The sequence below is a fragment of the Triticum urartu genome, chromosome 7, assembly GCF_003073215.2.
Source record: "Triticum urartu cultivar G1812 chromosome 7, Tu2.1, whole genome shotgun sequence".
Taxonomy (NCBI): Eukaryota; Viridiplantae; Streptophyta; class Magnoliopsida; order Poales; family Poaceae; genus Triticum; species Triticum urartu.
Window position 1 is genome coordinate 55,922,034 of NC_053028.1, and position 6,305 is coordinate 55,928,338.

Below are 6,305 nucleotides of genomic sequence, written 5' to 3' on the forward strand. Positions count from 1 at the left end.
GTGGCGGGGCAGGTGCTGGCCGCGGCGCAGGTGGCGGGGGAGGTGGCGGCGACGGCGGTGCAGGACAGCCGACCGGGCGGATGGGTTGCCAATGATTTGGGGATTTAGTTGCACGGGCCTACATGTCAGCTCCGGACCCACGTCCACGCGGTCCCACGTGTAAGCTCCGGACCCACAACCACTAACGCCGGCGGACGGAATGGACTCAAATATGGCCGTTTGGCCTCGTCATAGTTGCTGTGCTCGGACTAGGGGAAAAACTAAGGACAATTCGCATCTGAGGGCAAAACTGAGCACATGGACACCACTGAGGGCAAAAGGATAATTAACCTTATATTTTTCAATGCCAAAATCTGATGTCGATCCATCCCCCACCGTCACTTGTTTCTTTTGGCACATCTAGGGTGCCAAAAAACATACTTGCATCAGTTTGTTCTAAGGACGATGTCAAAACTCCATCTTGGACCATTGGCAAGTTACGCTTATTCACACACGCTTGGGTGTTACGTCATTAAATATGTTCCATTGAGAGATCGAGGTAACAATGTCCCTTTTATAGATTCCACCAAGCTTGTAATCTTAAAAGGTCCTTCCCATCTTTGAGACCAATTCCCAATTTTTCGGAATTACCTTCCACATGAGGTCACGAACTTGAAAAATCTTTAACTTGGCATTTTTATTGCAAGTTATTTCCACCGTCAACTTGTCCCTCTCTATGGCCTTCAAAGCAGTCAAACGTCTATCCATAACTTCATCGAGATTGTCCAACATTAAGGTATAAAAGTCCATCGTCGATAAATCATTTCACTTGGTTAATCTCAAAGCATTAAAATTTACCTCCACGGGAAAACGCCTTCTGACCATACACGAATTCATATGTGGTTACCTTTTGTAGCACCATGCCTTGAGATTCTATGCACCCACAAAGCCTCGGATAATAACTCATTCCACCTCCTTGGATTATCCTCAATCTTCTTCTTGACGAGCTTGATTAATATTTGACTCAGCTTGTACATTGGCTTGGGCATAATTTGGAGAGGAATTGAGAAACTTTAAGTTGTAAGGTATGGCAAATTCTCTAGCTTTATGTGACATGAAAAACAAACCTTGATCCGTAGTTAATGTTTTTGGAATTCCAAATCTATGGATAATGTGCTCAATTATGATTTGAATTACCTTCGTATGTGACATATTTTTGAGAGGTATTGTTTTAGAACATTTAATGAAATAATAAGTTACCACCAACACGAACTGCCACCTCTTTGAAGTAGAAGGATGAATTTCCAAAATGAAGTCTAATACCCAACCTCTAAAAGGCCACGGCTTGATAATAGGATGTAACATAACAACATAAGTCAATTCAATATCACCAAAATTTTGGCAAGCTTCACATCATTTATAATGCATGAAGCGATCGAAGTTCATCATAATAATCACTTCATTTTGTGTGTCGACTGATGAGTGCCACAAATGCCTTCATGTACCTCTCCCATAACAACTCTTGCTTAATATACACTAGAAGCATTAGTTGAACTGCTATAATGATCTGTCAAATTTATGCTCGCTTCGCTGCACCAGAAGATGTGGCAAATAACCATTCATTTATTTTGACAACAATTCCAGTAAAAAGAGGAATAGATTTGAGTAGAGTTGTTTCTGTATAGTGAACAATATTATGCTATGGTAAAGGAGAGTAGATATGAACTAAGCAAAAGAAAAGATTCTTGCTGCCAGAGACAGAAACCAAAAGATCGAGCAAAGTGGAGATCATAGTAAGCACTTCCTCATTTATAAGTTTCAGTAGCAACTTCCTCACAAAGGTATCAATGACAAATTCCAGCTAATCCTCCATCCAGCATAAAAATTACGAAGAGGACTAATAAACCAGGACGGAGGTAGTACACAGGCCACCACAAATCTCGCCGACCGAGTCAAAATTGGCGTGGAAAATCGATTCCGCAGCCCCAATTGATTCTCAGCTAATTTACCCCTAGGGAGCTTAGTTATTAAGAAGATTTGTAAGCCATCGGTGATATGTCCTAAACGTATCTATACTTTTTGCTTGTTTCACGCTACAATTATATCATATTGGCACCAATTTTTTTATGGACTAACCTATAATTTAGTGGTTGTGTTGGTACTTACATTGTCTTCCCTTTCAGCTGTTACATATTATGTGTTCTCAATGTTCTAAGTATGAGCTTTAACGAAAACATTCTTGGACAGAAAGATGCAGAAATGGATAAGCAAGTGAAGGGACTCTGCTTCTAATAAGGGGGTGGCTACTTCTTTGAGCTTCTATCATACATAGGGACACTGATGATGTTGCACTGGTCATCTAGATTCAATAATTGAGCTCTAAAGTTATCTTCTACCATGTGAAGTCACTGCAATAGTTTCATAACACCATGTTATCTTGATTTTTAATCTTAGCCATAGGTTATGCGATCTTCCCTTTTGACATGCTTGCATTTACCTCGGTTCGCGTTGAACTGTTGAAATCAATCACACATATGGGAGTGCAATATGAAAATTAGAGATGCTATACTATCCAGGTTCAACAAATATTAGTGTGATGCTGGGATTTCTATTGCTTGAAGTCTAGAAGTATTACAGAACAAAAATCTAAGCATTTACTAATATTAATATTAATACTATAGGTAAAAAGACGGTGCGACAAGGCGCGCGTTACCTTCCCGTACAAATCCTATTTCTACTTATTTGGGGAAATGAACAAGAAACATCGGTACTAGAACCCGCAATGTTCGTGCTGCCATGGCCGCCACCGACCGAGTGATGATCGTCTCTCTGCTGAAGAACCGACCGGCGAGGGCAGGGCGAGGACAGCAGACCATATATACTCCGCCACATCACCCTTTTCGACGTTTTAGGCCTTTTGCCGTGGGCACCGCGTGGCTCAAGAGGGCGGCCCCTTCACGCCGCGAGGCTTCAACCTCGAGCCGGCATCGACGATGCCATATGTGGGCCTGGCTTCTCAGCCCCTGGCACTGTGTAACTGCTTTCCCTTTGAATGGTATCTTCATATCATGTTCGACACCGCTTCGACGCTCACCGGTTGGTTGTGCTTGGCGTCGCTCATAGGACGCCGAAGGGCTGCCAATAACTAATTCAGGAAATGCCACCGTCTCTGCTACCCGACGATCACTATGACGATGCTGGAGTCAAGACCGATGGCATACTGAGCGTTGGCTCCTTCTGCTACAGGGGCCTCGCTGGCGACGGGTCGATCTCGACGTGGCTGGTCACGAGCACCATGTCTGAAAGTAGGTGACGATGTCGCGCATGCTCGATGGCGAGCATTTCTAGCAGGAGGGCCTTGATGTTGCTAGGACCAAAGGTGCATCGAGGACATGGTCGTCGATGATACGGCGAGGAGGAGGAGCCTTCCCGAACCTCAACCTCGAGCTCCTTGAGATTTATTGACGGGAAATCTAGCGGGATGATGAGTTGATTTGTCCTGAAGGGAGAACATGCCGGACATTGCCGGCTTTGGCATGTGCTACTCAGCATCTTCAGTGTGATCCCCGGAGCGTCCGTCGGTGGCATGCACATTGCGCCAGCTCCCGGCAGGCGGCTCTGCTTCGCCAGCGGCTTCATTGAAAGGTTGAGCCCAAGCATCAAACCACTAAGTGTGGCGGGGGCAGGACTGGCCCATAGGTCGGGCAAAGAAGGTGACAACCTCGGCCCGAAGAGGAGGAGGCCCAAATATTAAATATAGTACTAACCACTATAATATAAGTCGGGAAAAATTATTGCATATGGGTAAAATAAAATCCTAATTTTAAACAATATGTCACATCAAAGTGACAACCAATCTAATAGGCGGCAAAAAGCTTTATTAGCATGCTACTCTCTCCGATAGACATCCTGAAGTTTGTACTCAAACCCATGTAGAGTTCTAAGTTTAATCCGTGCATCACCTTTTTCTTCGGAAGCTGACGTGCCTTTTGTATACACCATATAAAACCAAATGTCTATATTGTCCGTTGGCTTACCTCCCTAGGCGCGGGAACGCCAGCGTTCACGCTCCGTCTTCCTCACGTTGTCGGGTTCTTCCTCACCTACTTCAAGCATTGCTGCCGCGCTCCTAATCTAGTCGCCGCCGCCGTCCTCAGGCTGTCGCCGCCGCTACCGCTACCTCGTAGCCGCCGCCGCTGCCATCCACCTCTTCATCTTCGTCCAACACCAACTCATCTCCATCATCTTTCCCGACCACTTCATCTACTCCGACAACTGCGGGTGACATCGGCCCCACGCCGATTGGCGTCGCTACCGTCGTCGAGTCCTCCTTTGCTACCCCCCTCAACATGGCGTACAACTCGTGATGGTCCCCATTTATGCATGCCAGGTGTTAGCAACACCGACGTGTGCCTTCGTCCACGACAAGTCCCTGAGCCTGGCAAGCCTAGTGCGGCTTCTCGTTTACATCGACTTCATCCGTGTACGCATGCCCGGTGCTGGCAACACCAACGCGTGCCTTTGTCCATGATGTGTCCCCCGACTTGGCAAACCCGGAGCGACACCTCGTCAACATCGTCTTCTTCCCGGTGCACCACTACCTCGACACCACTGCGCCCATGACTAACTCGGCACCTCCTTGCGCCTGCGGCTCCACGGCGACTACCTCGACACCGGCCACCCCGACTCGACATCGACCATAGCATCCCTCGCACAGCTATTTCGACCACGCTACACCACCCTACGCTCTCGGCTACATCGACATCAGCACAAAGGGCTACCGCCTTACTTGAGCAACCTTGTCGGTTCCCACTTCAGCCACGACTTCCGTGATGCATCGACCCTTAAGACTGCGGGGGAATGTCCGTTGGCTTACCTTTGGATTCTTCTCGAGTCTCACCGTTTGCGGCGCTACCGTTGTAACTGCGGGGGAGGGGGGGTTGAATATTGTGATTGTTTAGGAAACATAGGATAGACTAGGATTTGTTCTAGCTTGTCTTGTACTCCAAAATGGTCATGTACTCCTATGTATATATATGCCTCACGAGGCTCAAGCAATACAATCAACGATTCCACCAATCCCCTCTCTATCCTTCTACATATATGAACATAACAAATAAACAAATATATGTCTGTGTTATTTGGTGGTCGGTGCTATTACAGTACCATGCATATGTTGAACTGATTACCGAATATAACTTACAACATATTTGTAAACGGTACAATTTATACTCTACATGGTTCTATAAATATAGACACTTAATAATATACTAGAAATTACCATTAAGATATTAGTTATACATTCCCTTTTAGAAACCTCTAATGTGATATTGAATGAAAATTATACATGAACATATGCACAAACATACAAAAATGTATGTGTGGGCAATATAATTTGTGGATTCTCATGAAATAATAATTTAAAGATAATTTATGTTATAGCACTTGGTTTGAATTTAGCATAAACAAATAATCGGTCACATATACACTACAATTGATAACCAATATAAGCTGGTTAACTATACCCCCTAAATTATGTGGTTAAGTATCCTAACTAAGCAATAAAAAACAAACTTATTAATATTGTAGTATGATCGAATATAAAAATAAATAAGTATAAAAGTTAGGAATAAAAATATTTATTTTATTTGGCCCCGGGTGCCAAGTATAAAGAACCAAAGGTTGTCATAAACCTTCCCCATTAGGTGATAACCCATAGCCGTAGTAGTAGTCTTTCAACTGTAGATTTTCGAGAAGATTATAGCTGAAAGCACACTTCCGCATATGTCCGCCCACTGGTTGACCAAGAATTCTTGAGAATATCATGTATCATTTTCTCTATGTAATCAAGTATTTCACTTCGAGTATTTTCAAGTCTGACTATCTAGCACACCGTGTATGGTGTGCTATGTAAGACCAATTCTCTATCATGGTCTTGTCACCCTCAATTACCGGTGTTGAAACCCACACGTGTGGAGAGTATTACAACAAGCATACCATACCCCACATTGATCATTCATATGAAATACATTTGATTAGGCACATCAAGTTATACAACAACCATGATATTGACTATGAAAAGTAATGGGTAGTCACGAAATTTTCTGTATCTCATAGTGTAGTTGCACTTCATGAACTTCGACAGCTCTCCGTCATTAAACACAAAATAGCTCCACCGTCCTTATTATCAACATTGGTTATTATGCGGCTGCAATTAATCAAGTATAGATTGCAGTCTTAAAGTAAGAACATGTGACTTGACCCTTAATCTTGGGTGGTGTGACCGGCACCTCACACAATGATGCAAGCAAACCGATGGATATGAT